This window comes from Biomphalaria glabrata, chromosome 6 (assembly GCF_947242115.1).
Source record: "Biomphalaria glabrata chromosome 6, xgBioGlab47.1, whole genome shotgun sequence".
Taxonomy (NCBI): domain Eukaryota; kingdom Metazoa; phylum Mollusca; class Gastropoda; family Planorbidae; genus Biomphalaria; species Biomphalaria glabrata.
Genome location: NC_074716.1, coordinates 36087645 through 36104890, shown reverse-complemented (window position 1 = coordinate 36104890; position 17246 = coordinate 36087645). Strand labels below are relative to the sequence as shown.

General features: G+C 38.4%; 1 protein-coding gene across 1 annotated transcript in view; it reads right to left on the bottom strand.

Moving 5' to 3' along the window:
* Window positions 1-17246, bottom strand: part of LOC106059857 (suppressor of lurcher protein 1-like) — a 266518-nt gene that overhangs the window by 247130 nt on the left and 2142 nt on the right. The window lies entirely within an intron of this gene.

Here is a 17246-nt window from a genome sequence, read left to right as displayed (position 1 = left end):
CTGAGCACACGCTTTCGGCAAAGGTAATGCTGGCTTCAGCGATGTCCTCTCGATTACTACTTAAAAATGTCTCTAATGTTTTTAGTTTGAGTGAGCAGTCTCGAATACACAATCCTTGTTTTTGAAGGTAGAATTGCGCATCATTAATTTCAGTTAATACAGGAGCCCAAAATCCAAGATAGGTGAGAAAATTAAAAGACTGAACAGCAACCAATAATCCACCTGCTTCAGATCTAGTCGACGAATTTTCATCTCTGCTAGTTAATGTCTCCAGAGTTTGAGCAGGCAATGAATAGTGACTTCTAGAATACGTTTATGGACACCGTAGTTTTGACCTTCATGACCGCAGCATTATCATAGCCTTGACCCCTGCAGTCCATTATGTCTAAGCTATCCGAACGCAGTTTCTCTAGAATCATCTCAGCTATTCCAGCAGCATGCTTGTCCTTTGTTTCGATGAAGTCAATAAAAGACTCACAAACCTGCACCCTGTCATTATCCATGACAACGTACCGTAAAATTTGGGAAGTTTGATCCGCTTTAAGATGTCAGGTGTACTGTCAAAAATAATAGAGAAATATTTGGCTTGTTTTACTTGCTGTATGATTTGTTTTTTAGCGTGATTCCCCAATTTTGTAATAAATTCATTTTGTATTTGTGGAGACATGTATGTATTCAGTCTGAAACAAAGGTTAGTTCAAAGCACATGTTCCCTCAAGAGTGGATAGTACTTTGATAGTAAATTTACTAACTCTCCAGGTTTTCGTCTCTTGTATAATCAAATCTTGGGCCTTGTTGTCAATATTGTTCCCTACTCTCAGGCGAACTTCAAGTTCCCTCCAAGCAAGAGATGACTGAATGTGAGCTCTGCTGGTCTCATGTTTCTCTATTTTCGGGGATAACCTCCACCACTCATTGAATCCATCTTTGGATTTAAATGAAGATGATGAAATCTTAACAAACGTGGCCCCTTTACATTTAAGGAGGGAGAGGGCGGTACTTACGGCCTACGATCGCTATAAAAGGGGCGACTCTAGGCTACCCACCACAATCTTAGTGCAACATTGGAGAGAGAGGAACCGCATAAAAATGCGATCGTTCCTCCACATTGCGGCCAATTTGTCAAAATCAGCTGGGCTCTCCACTGATTGAATTCCTATTAGAAGAATTAATACTTGCCCTCCGTGGAGGAGAATGCCGGCCTCACAAATAAACATGTACCTTATAGGGCAAGAGGGAGCCACCAAGAGGCGATTAACACCTGCCATACTCCAAAACTTGGCATCAGCTGCACTAAAGTCCTACCCATCAGATGCCATTTTCTGCTACACCGATGGGTCGGTAATGCGGGACCCCGATAGATCTGGGTATGGGGCCCTTATAGACTACACAGACTGTACAGAACCAGAGATGCCGATTTCTTCGTCTGAGCTTAAAAGGGTTTTGAGGCGCCAGCCAGACAAGTCAGTCTTGAGCACTGTTCATCATTTTGTTTATGTTACAGTATTACAATTAGTTAAAAAAAACTCGTAGAAAACAAAGGTTAGCTTATTTTAAAAAATTGACATTACAATAGAATTATTTCAAAAATTAAACTATTAAGAATCATAAAGAAATGAATAAACTAAGACAATTGTTTAGAGCTAGAGTTTAGAAATATATTTGTAAACTCAATATCTAGATTAAACCAATGGACTAAACAATGAAGTAAAAAAGGTTGGCCTATCTTCTTCTTCTTCATATTACATAGCATCGATCAGTGTAGTAACAACATGTACCTTGTGTCCGAAATAAATGTAGTAAATTAGATTCAAACTGTTCTATAGCTTACATTGTATGGAAGAAAAGTCAAGGAGATGAAACAAAATAGCGACATGACTAGTTTATAAATCGTTAGTTCATGTTTAAAATACAGTAGTTTATGTTTGTTCGTGTCCATACAATTAGTCGTTTTTACTGAAATGCTCAGGGAAATAGGAAATTAATACACACTGGGGGAATTCTGGTGCCCCTCTCCACTTGGTGCCCTGTGCGGCCCGCACCACCCGCACATTGGTAGCTACGCCACTGACTAATACTTTCATAGAGTTGGGCAACTTTTTTTTAGGGTCATAAGTTTGTTTTAGGGCTACTATAAATACGTTACGGTTCCAGTTAGTACCCAAGGAATATTTATGCCAAGTTTAATCAAGATTGGTCAAACGGTTTTGATTTCTATGCGGGACATACTAACAACAATACATGGTACCCTGTCAAAATAGCGCGGACAAAATAGTACGAACAAAATAGCACGAACAAAATAGCGCCGACAAAATAGCGCAGAAAAATATATATTTCAGTCATTTTGCAGGAAACACTTTAGATATCTTAAAACATAAATAAGCAAAATTCATAATAAGGTAAAATGAATAATTTAAAATATAGCATTTATTTACATTATAAAAGTGTACTTCGAAAACACGCAAAGATGCTTGTCAAATTTACACACACACAAACTTTCACAAAGTTAAATTGTAGGAAATGTCACGTAAAAATTCCATCACTGGCTTGTTTCTGTACATTGGTAATATAGCTGCAAGACGTTTGGAGGTACTTTGTCTTGCTTGCAGCTTTACTTCGTTCTCCAGCATTGTACCTCAGAATCTTGTTCTCAGTGTTCTCCTATTCTCAGAGGAACTAATTAAGAGATTAACTTGTACACAATAGGGTGATGACAGTCAATAGACAATTGAAATGTTTGGTGCCATCCCTCCACTGAATTGTTTGTTCGTGGTAGATTGTCCTACACACGATCTCTAACATTCCATAATGCTATTGGAAATCTTGGAGTCACTCTGCGGTTTCGTCCCTGGCGACAAATAAAGTTGTCCTCCCAATAGTCGTACATATTCAAATACAAATGATATATAATTTAAAGTACTCTCGTTCTCGGCAAATATGACATAATTTTAGATCTTTAATATTGAAAAAGATACAGACATTAACAAAATGATGCCCTTGACATAAAATTACTAATAATCCGGCACTTTTATACACATCATATATGAATCCGCGCTATTTTGTCTCGCGCTATTTTGTCGGGAAATTTCGCGCTATTTTATCGGCGCTATTTTGACGGGTCACCAAATACATACGCCTTACTTTCTACTTTATAGTATAGATATTATAAATATATCTAGATCTAGACTCTATTAAGTGTCATTTAGACTGTCAAATATATAATGACGATATGTCAAAACTGCGCGCTATAAAAGTTGTTAGTTATTTTTTAAACTTATAACTAAAACAAAGTTCGTATCAAATTTGTTTTTAAACAACATTTGAATCAGTATACCATTGAATTAGTTAATTAATGGAAAATATATTTTATCATGATCCATTGACACTTTTTCCATTGTCAAATTTGTGTACCAATGCGCGAATCTATGAATGAATCTTGAGTTACTAATGCTTGAGTTACTAAGAAGTCTGTGACCTTTTTAAAAAACTTACGTACCCTGAAGTTTTTCATTAAAAAGTGGTGTATTTTTTTTTTTTGGAAAAATCTGCTTGCATAGATAATTTTAAAAATTAGATGGTTCACTTTCGGAAAAGAAGAAATTAGCCTTTGCATCAGAACTTTGAATGATCTAAAATATCATGATGTAGGATTTTCTCTTCTAGTTTCTGAGATCTAAACCGGGGGGGGGGGGACGTACAGACAGGACACACAAAACTAATAGCGTCTTTTCCCCTTTCGGGTGCGCTAATAACACAATACATACACACAAGCTGACCTGGACACCACGACATTTTGACACACCCATGCAGATCAGTCCACAGCAGACAACATGAAACATAGATACACAACATTCACCCCCAGTTTAGTTTCTTTTCGCTCTTCTTATGAGATTATACGAGTGTTGTACGGCATATCTTTGGAAAGTGATTTTCGTCCATTTTCAAGGGTGTATTCCCCTGCTCTTACAGCAAGTGGAACCATGTTCTCTGCAGATGTCTCTATGTCACCCCTAGAAGCCTCTGAGTGTTGGGAGACATCAGGCAAAGTCTCAGTGTTACCAGGAGCCAACTGATGTTGAGAGACCTCAAAAGATGTCTCAACATCTTTCGGATGGAAATCCTGTAATGCGGACTTTGAAGATGAGCCGCTTCTCGGAGTCTAACGGTGTAGTGTAACAGTTTCTCCCCGTCCTTTTGGAAGACGTATGTGGGTATAGTTCTGATTGGCTTCAATTAGCTCTTTATCATCTACTTGCAGGTCATATTTGCTTGGCCTCGCATGCCTTTACATCAGGACAGGCCCTGGAACAGATAGTCAGGTCGGTAGTCACCACTGGCGGACCTTCTTTTGTAGGAAAATAGTCTTTCGTGAGGCTTCATGTTTGAGGATTACTGTTTGTGCCAGATGTGCTGGAGAGGGTCATGAGGACAAGGGCTGCATAACCAAGTTCAAATGTCCAAACTGCCACGCTGGCCACTCAGCTTACTCCAAGGACTGCTTTGTGTGGAAACAGGAGGTTGCCGTGCAGGAGTACAAGGCAAGAAGTTGAGCCAGGCAAAATTGGCTGTGTGGGCCCTCTCCAATAGCGGGCCTGTTCTGTTCATGCAAAAAACGTCAATATTACGATGGTACGTTAGCCGATAGAAATCGGTTTGCACTGCTTTAAAAAAAAAAAAACATAATAGACTCTAGAATCACGTTGTTGAAGAAGCATTAATATATTTTCTTGAAAAGAACCTTTTGAATTCATCTTGCTGCTAACGTAAAAAAGTTCTACTTAGACGATAAAACGATGTCCCATAATTAATAATTTAATTTTTCTTAAAATTTAGTGATAAAGATTAATACTTAAATATAAAATAACTACAATGTAAATACAAACAATGTTTGTTCTTAAAAAAACAACAACTGCGTCTCCATTCCCCTTGTCATCACATAACTGTTTGGACATTTGTACCAAAGAAAATAAAATATATACAATAAGACCTAAAATTAAATACATAGATCTAGATTAGTTCAGTAGATATGCCTAGACATATTTGGGTATATATCTTGAGATTTATTTATTTTTGAATCTGCTAGTTTTTGCGGATATTCAGTCTTTTCATTCGGGCTCTTATTTTCCAGTTTTAGACAATATTCTTTTTTTTTTCATTCGGGTGTCACCCCCCAGTGGGTGTCACCCGGTGCGGACCGCACCCCCTTAGTGATGCCACTGGTGCTGAGTTTCAACTAAATCCGAGAAGGAGTGTGGGAGACATGACATGTACAAACCTTTTATCAGACAGAGTGAGTTGATATAAGCTGTGCAAAAAAAAAAAAGCTGATGCAAGAGAGTTTTATTGCAATTACAGCGCAATATTCATCCTAGTAAAAAAAAATCATAAATTCAATGTGAAAAAAGTCTACTAAAGATTGTGGCAGCACTGACCAATGCTATTATACGATGAACATTCAAAAGACATATTACATAATTACGTCTCTAGTGGCTGTGGTCGTCGTATGATCATCTTGGTGCACGTCTTGCCGCTGCTTTATTTTTTTTTGCCACAGAAAATTTATCAAAATAACTATTTACGAGAGTCGGGAGAATGTCGATCATTTTCTGACACAACAGATTCCAGAAAATTGTTAGCGAATGCTTGGAAATGTCTTCTTTGAAAAGTTTAAGTCGATATAGTTTAGACGCCTCTCTCGAAAATGTATTCATTTTAAAAGTTATTTATTTGAAGAAGATACGACTTATCTTACTTAAAATATTTTAAATTACAATACCTCTATTCATGGAGCCTGGAACCAGGAACCTGAGTCAGGAATATGCAACCTGGAACGCTGATATATAAAACGGCTCTAACGATTTCCCTAGAAATGTCACATTTGATGTATAACGCTGAGAAAAGAATGACTAGCTAGTTAGTAACATAGGGACAACTCGAGTTTGACCGTCATCTTTTTTCAAAGGAAAAAAAAAATGGCTAGAGTTAAATCTAGAGCCAACGTCGGTTTTAAAAGGACACTGGACCTCATTCACCAATCGTAAACAAACAACATTTAGCCACGTGGTGCTCTATCTCTTCTATATAATTTACGATCTCATGTTTAATTCATAATGGTTCTGACGTGACAGTTTTTTCCCCATTGTTTTATCAATAAGATAACGTGACTAAATGTTGTTTGTTTACGATTGGTGAATGAGGTCCATTGCGTTTTTGAAAGGACTAACGCGTTCTTGAAAGGATTATCGCATTCGGGAATTTCCGAAAGAAGGTTTTTTATTGATTCAAGAGTTTAATAAATAAAAGTTCAGGACAACATCGTCTTCTCAGTCAAGATTTAAAGGCCAATCATTGGAATAGTATTCCAAAAAAAAAAAACACACAACATGTCGTAGTCAGTTGTACCGATAACTGAATTGTTTATGAAATTTAGAGCTGCTTAAGTTTATTGAAAAAGCTTTCCTTATATTTTTACATAAATCTAATAACAGATTACATCTAGATTTTAGATCTAGAAGCATGGGCGTAGCCAGGATTTTTTCGGGGTGGGGGGGGTTGGGGTGGGGAGTGGTTGGTTGGAATTTTAAAATATATATACTTATAAAATATATGTGTGTGTGTATGTAATTAATCTTATTACATTTTCACCCTTCATTCTTTCGGAAGACGTTTATTGTACATTAGAATAGGTTCCTCCTTGAGTTGTGGAAAGACTGTAGACAGCAAGGGGGTCTAAGGGAGCGCTGCGAGCTCCTCCAGCGGGGTTCTGGGCGGAGCCCCGCCGCCAAGCACTGTCCGGTTAAAAAAAAAACACACAAAAAAAAATATACAGATTCTGGGATATCTACAGTGCATAATACTGCTATTAATAATTTTTATTAGTTCAAAAACCAAATGTGTTATTCATCACACTTTATTAATGGAGCCCAGCTCATGGAACTTTGTGACTGTAGTTTGTTTTAGATTTTATATCGCAAAGGGAAGTTCTATCGTCAAAACCATGTGTGTATGGGTTTTAAACTAAAATATTTCTGTTTTTGTTTTTTAAACCCAAAATCTCCTTAGCTACGCTCATATAATTTGGTGACTGTAGTTTGCTTTAGAATAATATTGAAGAGGTTTTTTAAAAGGGGTTTTTAAACTCAAAACCATCTGGAGTGGGTCTTAAACTTATAGCCCTCTGGAAGAGTCCCATGTCCAGTCCTGGTTGTTGGATAAAAGTCTTTCTAACATTCAAAGGGATAATGGCGCCTTCGGCGCCGATTCCCTATTGGACTTTTTTTTAAGGTAACTGTTGGATGTTTTAGTCTTAAAATGACGAGGTGGTTTTATCATAAAAAAATTTGGAGGGGTTTTTAAACTCAAAATCCACCTTGGCTACGTTAATGGATATTGGTGACTGTCATTTGTATTATTTTTTGTTTTATAGTAGAAGAGGTTTTAAACGTCTGTTACATTTCTTTTACTGTAAAAAATTCAGATTCCATCTATAATAAATACAAAATAAAGAATGATTGTAATTTAAAATAAAAGTAAGATTCTAAAAATATAATGTTTTCTGTATATAATCTACATATGTATATATATATAACTCTCTACGTCGCCCAACCTTGCTGGACACCACGCACGCACGCCGACTCTTTAATCCTTGATGAAAAAGTTATGGAAAGATAACTCTTTTATTTCTGCAAATCAAACTAGAATTATCCCACGTAAATTTCGCGGCGACAGAGAGCGCGTTTCAGAAAAAAAAGAGGGGGGAGAACAAGTAATCTTCCCCCCTCCCGCCCGCACACGAGCCCTCCCTCGATCTCCAGGCATGCGCAACAGTGTGTACCCGCAGCAGTGTGTACCTCAGTCGCTCCTGTGTCCTCAGTCGCTTTGGTATCCCCTACAGTTTTCTGAGTCAAGTTGCCTTTCCATTGTTCTCTTCGATTCGTTTGGTTTGCTAACAGGTCCTTATTGCTCTTCGTTTTTCTCTGAAGCTTTGTTTTGATTTTGCCCTTCGTATTGCCATTCGTTTCCTAACCATGGCCATCTCTTCACACATATTTTATGGAGTCAATAGGTCATTCAATGTAGTCGAAATTCCTTCATCAGGTAACTGTTTATTTCTATCAGTCGCATATTTCTGGAAAAAATGTCATCGACGAAACTGTTGTTCTCTAACTTCGCAAGATGGCTGTAAGCTTTGTTTGCGAACATTGGGATAACTAAGGCGACGCTCTGTCCGTCCTGTACTCAGTCATGGACAATTGTATGTTGCTCTCTCCAGAGTTCCTTCTTTTCATTCACTCACAGTCGTTAGCCCAAACCACCCCATTTGGACATTATAGAAGTGTTCACCGGTTGGAAGGTGATGGCGTATGCTAAAATATGCGTCTTGCATCGCTATTTCTTGGCCACAAAATTGGTGAATACCTGCCTGAATACTAGCTTAAGTTGTAAAATAGATCGTTTGTAAATTAATAGATAAATGATTGTCCAACGCTGTAAGACTAAATTAGATAAATGATAATAATTGTTCTACTTCATAGGTAGAAAAATGAACGCGGAATATCACGCCGCAGACCTAATAGTAAGGCGACAGTTTACCATAAATGGCGTCGATTATTATGTGTTGTTCTATCAATTCACTCTGTCTGTCTGATAAAAAGTGTGTACACATTACTTCTCCCACTGAAACTTTGCACAATTATTCATTGACATAGACAAGACAAGAATCAATAAAAAAAAGTAACAAATTAGAGAATTAATTACTGGAAATTAATTATTTTGTTAAATAGCAACAAGGGAAGCTAATACTTCAGTATCCACAGATGTGGCTAAATTTGTTGGGTTTAGTACCCTTAAATAATTGTTAACGCTATTTTTTCCTCAAGCATAACTTGTAATTTAAACAATTATTCATTGTACCTAACGAAACATGAAACAATAAACATAAATACTCATTTAGTCAATTAATTATTGGGAATGGATTATTTTGTTTGATATCCAATAAGGGTAGTACATTATTGGTAGATATAGTTTTAAGGGTTAAGTTCTTTGTTGTTGTTTTTAAAGGATTTTCAGCCCCCGTAAGGGCAAAAACCGCTATTAGATTTGTGCAAAATGTCCGTCTGTCACACTCAGATCTTAAAAACCAGAAAAGAATTGAAAAAATAGTAGGCCTATATCACCATGCGACTTGCAAAGTTTAAGTGCAACGGCTACTTTTTTTTCTAAAAGCGAACCGTTTAGTTTATAAAATTAATTATGCAATCGATTTTTTTCATAAAAATACACCAATACTAAAGCAATACATAAATGTAAGGGAGAAAATTTACAATATGTTAACAAAGAATGACAATTTTTCGTGTTTTTTTCAGTATCACTAAGTCAAATCTATTTATAAAATGTACAAGAAATGTTCACAACAAATATAAATATTAGTTAACAGTATTTTTTTTTCTGGTCAACTAGCTGCTAAAATTAAAAGAAAACATTTATTGTTGTTTTCAAAGGCTAAGAATGCACTTTGTATGTAAATATCATGCAAATTTTTTTAATGGACTTTTTATGCAGCGCATTTCGTGCAGTAGCGTGACGGCCGCGGCAATACCTTGTACCTTATTACTTATTCCCTCAAAAAGTTTAAATGATTAGATTTTATTTATTTTTTGTTTAGTGCCCCCATCAGAATAAAAGCGTTTATTTTGTGCGTTTTGTCTGTTGGTTGGTCTGTCCGTCACGTTTATATAAAAAAACACTAACAGGTATTGAAAATCTGATTTAACTTTTAATGTTCATTTCAAAACATCGCAATAGTTTTAAGTATCTATAATCGGGTGACCGGTCATTTCATCCCCTGTCACCTCATCCCCGGTCATTTCATTCCCGATTAAATAGTTTTCTTTTTTCATTGTTTAATTGTGCTGTTAAGGCTTTGACTTTAAGCCCTCATTTTATCTAATATATAAATACTAGTCGACCGGGGCGTAGCAACGCTATTTTGCAACCTATGCGACCGCAGTGGGCCACGCACTTTCATTAGACCCGCACTTTCACAGAACCCACGCTAATTCTAGGTGTATACATTTTAAAATTAAACCATGTCATAACTTATAAGAGATTTTCCGCGGCCTCCTGTCGATTTACCAGGAGCTCCTGGAAATCTCCTGAAATTGCAAAATATACGAAAAAGTCCTGGAAATATCGGAAATTATTAAAATTTTTAGAAAACTCATACAAAACTTATGCAAATCTCCTGAAATATATAGACAAAAATTGTCAATTTGGGGTGTCACTCAATATGGAAAACGCCAATCCTACGCGCGAAAAAAACCACTGCATTATGTAATACCCGTAATTGTGTGAATCTAGTGAAAGAAGCTTCTCGCGCCTCAGACTATAATTCTCGTAGATAGATAGAAACATTTGGTTATTCTTTCTATTGAGCGTGATCTATGTAGGAAACAAAATTCTTATGATACACTGTATGACTTCGCTACACTCAAGGCTCGTAAAGTAATTCTGTGCGTAGTAAAGAATGATAAAATGCAAAGACGAATATATTTTTCTAATACAAACTCTTAATTTTCACTTATTATCCGTATCCCTACCCAAACTGGGCAGCGCGAAATTCGTTTCGCATTGGGCTCACAATGGTTAAGTTCAGCTGTTGTTCCGGATAATGTTTTATAAAAAAATAAATTGTCAGATTATTGTTTGTAATCGCATAATTGACTTATATATAGATATTACACTTCTATTCTTGGACAATACGTCACTATCTTTAATTATCGATATCCATATTTTCATCTTAAAACAAATTTATGTCAAATGACTTCTGTTTTAAAAAATATCGACAATAGGTTGTTCAGGATTTAAAAATAATAAAGTAATTTTTTAGAAACGATTATTGAAAATAACTTTTTAGACTTAATTTACATTTAATTTTCTTGCTGAAACATAACAAAAAAATTGTATTGTTTAAAAATGTTCCGGATTTTGTTTCGAAATAGAAATTGACCAACATTACTTTAATTTTCTTACAAATCGTCGCCAAAGTTGTTCCGAATTTTATATAAAAAATTTACTCCAACACCTGTAACTGTTTGAAATCTCTCTTCTAATAAATAAAACAAATAATCTTCTTCTCATTTACGAAAATAGGATGTTCCGGATTTTTATGAAAAATCGCACTTCTGTCCTAAACTTACATAAGTATGGTATGAAAATCTTTAACCATGCTATGGCACATCTAATTTTTATACGAGAGCATCCCAAAAATTTAATTAACGGTAATAGATTTATCTTAAATTCTTTTTTCCTCTAAATATATTGTTACGAATGAACAGTGACAGGTAGAGGTCACTATGTGTGACCCCGGCGAGATGACACTGCAGCAGGTGTTCTCTGGAATCGACATGTATAAACAACTACAGGATGTGATGTTTCCTCCCATGTTGTTCCAGAGGATACTAGCAGTGTTTTTGCAACAATAGACAAGCGATTAGGGACTCTTTATAAACCAGAGAGTTGATGTGAAAAGAGTCAGTACAGTCGTCGTTACTGTTGTCTACTGTGCGAGACAGTAGAAGAGAGTGGACTTGAGCCGTTACAGTCGATGTAAGACGTATACGCTACATGTTACAGTGACGAATTGTTATAGTTATAATTCAATAAAGTTATATAAAGCTGAAAGTTGAGTCGTCAAGTTCTTTGCAGTGTTTTTTTTTATTTGTGTGCCTATTAGTACATTTAGCCAGAAGATCAGAAATACGTAACAATATATATATATATATATATATATATATATATATATATATATATATATATATATATATATATATATATATATATAAACATCCGGAACACTCTATTATAGATGATATTTAAAACTATTGCGATGTTTCGGAAGGAAAATTAAAGGTTAATAAGATTTTCAATAGCTATTAGTCTTTTTTTTTTCGATATTATCATGACGGACAGACAGACTGCAGACAAAACGCGCAAAAAATGCAGCTTTAATCCTTATATATTGTTACGCTTCTCTATAAACCCTTGACAAAACAATTGTGGCTAATTCAAGAACCTGACAACTTAGACTCTGATATAACAAGACACTTTAATGAGTGTAATAAATAATGAAGAGAAAACAATCAAATACTTTACAAATGGGCAGAAGTCAATGTCTAAATATAACAGCTATACACAACTTGTAAACAATGAATATCATTCTTTCCTTAACGTTCTTGTTCCTCTCTGAGTCCGACTGACTTGACCCAACCTTTTTTTAAGAAACAACACATAGTTCATAGTCAGATAACCAAAAAACCGTTGAACTACACGGAGAATGTTTACATCAGTCCCTTTTTTTAAGTACACAGGCCTGTGTCGAATGTGTCGGTTGATTACCCATAGGGCTACACTGACCAGCATCACACTTCAGTTACAACAATTCCCCCCTTTTAGAACTGTCCGTCCCGGACAGATTCTGCTTCACCGCGGTACTGAGGGAGACGATCGATGTGCACCACCTTCAGTTTGGACCGGGGACTTTTCTGAATGCGGTACACGACGTCGTTGATTCTTTTAATGATGTGGTATGGACCTTCCCAGTCTCTCTGCAGCTTTGTAGGTCTTGCATTTCGTCTCTGCGGATTGTACAGCCATACAATATCGGAGGCATTGGCCCGATTGTCGTATCTTGTCTTCATCTGGTCACTGTTCATCTTGATATTTCTGCGGGCCAGAGCATGGGCTTCCTCCATTCGTTTTCGGAGATTAGTGACAAACTCCGTCGAAGTAGCTGGCTTATCTACTGGATCCCCGAATAGCAAGTCACATGGTAATCGCAGTTCTCGGCCAAACAACATCTTCGCTGGTGTATAATTTGTGATGTTATGAACAGTATGCAATGATGAACATTGGGATATAGGTGTCCAAGTCATCTTGTCATTCACTGGCGACCTTCGATAGGTGTTGTTCAAGAGTTCTGTTAAATCGTTCCACTATTCCATCCGATTGGGGTGTAGAGGTGTGGTTCGAGTCTTTTCAATGCAGAGGGTCTGGCACATCTCTTGAAAGACTCTGGACTCGAAATTTCGGCCCTGGTCTGAGTGTAACTCAATGGGAGCAAAATACCGACTTATCCAGTTTTCTACAAGGGTTTCCGCTACCGTGGTGGCTTCTTGATTGGGTATCGCATATGCTTCAGGCCATTTTGTGAAATAGTCGATAACTACCAAGATGAACTTATTTCCTTTCTAGGTCTAAGGGAATTGCCCGGCAACATCGATTGCGATCCTTTCAAAGGGATTTCCGACATTGTATTGTTGCATATGCCCTCTTGTTCTACGTTGCCGTCCCTTGGCTGCTGCACAGACATCGCACCTTCGGCACCAGTCCACATCTTCCCGATAACGGAACCAGTAAAACCGATGGCGTACCTTCTCCAAAGTTTTGTTGACACCAAGATGGGAGCCACTAAAGCCATTTATGCATCTCTTGCAGTACCCCAGACACCCTAACCTTAGGTAACATAAAACTGAAAGTGATTGCTTGTTCCATCTGGCGTTTCCCAGACTCTCTTGAGGACACCGTTGACCATTTTTAGGGAGTCACATTGGGCCCAATATGCCTTTGTAGCGTTTCCATTATCAGAGATGTGTTGCCAATCTGCTCATTGTCCCTCTTCCTTCATCAGGAGAATGGGAGCCAGATCGTCGTCTCTTAGCTGATCCTCTCCGATTTTTTCGTCCGACCACGGTCCGGAAGCTTCTACCCCAAGAAGACCGCAATCGACGACCGCCTCCTTTTCTTCAACCTTCCTGCAGTGCTTGCATTCAGTTTTGCAAGGTCTTCGGGACAGCGCATCAGCATTCTGGTGAGTATGTCCTTTTCGGTGCTGAATCTCGAAGTCATAGGTTTGCAGATGTTCCATTCACCTGGCGACTTAAACTTCGGTACTTTTAATTGAATGCAGCCATTCTAGAGCGTCTTGATCACTTCTAAGGGTGAACGTCTGCCCATATAGGTATTTGTGGAAATGTTTTATTGCATCCGCAACAGCTAGAAGTTCACGTCTCGTGACGCAGTAGTTCCTTTCCGATGTCGACAAGCTTCGACTGAAGTAGGCAAGCACTCGTTCAGTTCCATCCACCTTTTGGGAGAGGACAGCACCTATTCCAGTATTGCTGGCATCGGTGTCAAGTATAAAAGTCATGCCTGGTATAGGGTAGGCCAAAACGGAAGCTGAGGCTAGTGTGTTCTTCAACCTCTCAAAAGCTTCTCGACATTCCGGTGTCCAAATGAATGGCCTCTTATGTTCTGTCAGCTGATGAAGTGCTTTACAAACGCTGGAGAAGTTTTGCACGAAATGTCTGTATAGGTACAAAGTCCCAGAAAACTTTTTAACTCATGTATATTCGTTGGGGTAGGCCACCGCTTCACAGCTTCAACTTTCTCTAGATCCGAGATGATTCCCTCCGCCGACACAATGTGACCTAAGAACTTCACGCTCCTCCTGAACAAGGAGCACTTCTTTAGACTCAGCTTCATTCCCGCGCTTCTTATTCTCGAAATACTTCTTCAAGATAAGTAAGATGCTCCTCAAACGTTCTACCAATGACAATAATGTCATCGAGGTAGACGAGACATGTCGTCCAACTACGTCATCGCAGCACACGTTCCATTAACCGTTCAAAAGTGGCTGCGAATTGCAGAAGCCGAAATTGTAAATTGCCACAGACCGTTACCAGTGGAGAAAGCAGTTTTCTCTCTATCATCGGGATGCACCCCAACTTGCCAGTATCCACTTTTCAAGTCAAGAGTAGAAAAAAATCTGTGCCCCAGCCAGTGTGTCCAATGTGTCATCGATCCTAGGGAGTGGATAGCTGTCTTTATGTGTGACTTCGTTTAACAGTCTGTAGTCTACACAAAATCGTATAGATCTATCTTTCTTCTTTACCAAGACGACTGGAGAACACCAAGGGCTATTTAAGGGCTCAATAACTCCATGCTGTCTCATTCTTTCTATAAGGTCCATTGCTTCTTGTTGATTTGCTAGCGGCAGGCGATGTGGGGGCTGTTGAATAGGTCTTGTGTTTCCTGTATATATGCGATGTTGGACCATATTTGTTCGCCCGCAGTCAGTCTCATTGAATGGAAAAATGTCTGTTAACTCCCTAATCAGTTGTTCTGCTTTTGCATATTGCTCTCTTGTAATCTGTGGCTTTGGTTGTTCGATGGCTTTGTCGGAGTGATCACTGCTACAATTTCTGATCCGATCAAGAGCATGGCTTACAGCAATGGTACTATCTTTCTGAAGGTGCTTGTCCTGTGAGCCAAGGTTCATAATTCTGACTGGTACCTTTTGAACTTTTCCTAGCTTGACCAGTGTCTTTCCTACGGCTACTCCGTTGTAGCTATGGTCCATGCCTTCAACCTAGAGCAGTTGTAGTCGTTGTTAGGTCATATTCTAACTTTCCCCTAATAATCGATTCCGACTGGGCAGGCAAAGTCGTATCCTCTATCAACATTATTCTCCTGACTAGTCCATCCTCTTGTTCTTGTTCACATTATCAGGTCGAATGATTGATCGAGAGACAACAGTATCCAGGAGAAAACGAAACTTCTGAGGTCCAATTTTCCCTCTGATTCTGAGACTTTTACTTTGACCTAGCACGGCGACTGGGATGATGGTTGCGGGGTCTCATTTTCTGGGTCGCCGGTTTCCGCCCCTCGAAGCCGGCGAGAGCTAGTTTCCCTGATAATCGTAGGAACCTTGTCTTGCAACTGTTTCTGCTCGGTGCCGGATTACTGCTTGTCTAGGAGACCTTCTTACGCAATTTCTTTGAAGATGGCCAAGTTCACCACAGTACCAACAACGTGCACGGGCCCTTTGACCTTCTGGTATTTGAGTTTTTCCATATTCGTCAAGTGCCTCTGTCACCCTCCTAAGGAGTTGAGTGAGATCTTCCTCATTGACTTCCAGCCTTCGAGCTTCAAGAATGTTCTCAGACGACTCTTTAGCGGCCTCGCATGAAAGAGCGTACACCAGTGCTTCGCTTACTTTTCGCTTGCCACTAATTCTGACGGCTCTGAGTCTTGAAGTGCATCAATGAAGGCATCTGTGATAATTACTTCCAGAAAGTCTTGTGCGGCTGTTGGGTAAGCAAGATGGGCTAGGCGCTCTATGTCCGTCTCTAACTCTTGTAATGTTTCATCGGGACGTTGTTGACGGGTCTTCAGTTGGACTCGATAAACTTCTTGTAGATGCTCGTCCCCGTATCTGAGTTCCATAACCTGGACAAGAGCAGCGTAATCTTGATGGTTCGGAATTGAGTGGAGAAGTTCAGAAGCTTTCCCTCTCAAGGCTAGTACAAGGGCTGTCGCTTTCTCCTCGTTGCTGTTCCATTTGTTCAATTTGGACACCGCGTCGAATTGTCGCTTGTAGACAGACCAGGAAACGGAACCATCAAAAACTGGAGGCTTTATTTTCATTGACACTTCTAGTGCACATGACAAAACGTTAGTCTCCAGTGAATTGGTCAGTCCACCATGTACTTGAGTTCTTAGTTCTTCAATGGCCTATTCCACAGCGTCAACCCTTTGGTTTATCAGCTAGTCTATGGTGTTAATTCTTTGGTTGACTGTCTCCTCCATCGCGTGATTCATGGTGAACAACTCTGTTTTGATTCCCGAATCCATTTTGTCTATCTTTTCTTTTATGTTTATCTGCCCCGAGTTTATCTGTTCCTGCATTGTACTCAAGAGCTCCACCACATCCGGTTCTATTTCGAACAAAATTGTGTCTGGGTCCTCATCTTCATCCAGCAGGCCTTGCCGGAGACGTGCTGCTAAGGAATCTTTGTTTCCGCCTAACGTCAGTCACGCTCGCGGAGCTCCCACTTCAGTTCCTTAACAAGAAGCTTTTCAAGGGTTTTCATAGAAGCCATCAAAGCGTGCCACTTCTAATACCAGTTGTTACAATTCTCTCTCTCTCTCTCTCTCTATATATATATATATATATATATATATATATATATATATATATATATATATATACCGATGTCTATGAAATTTAGATAACTCTCTTAACTCTCTCGTGTTAATAAAGACATTTTTAGTGTAACTAGCCCATTCTGAAGTAATGGAATTTTTTTCCTTTGACGTCATATGGAATGAATTTTTTACATGTAATGTTAAAAAAAAAAACTAACTCGGTGCACGTCTTGAATATTCCTAGCGAATAGGCGGATCCG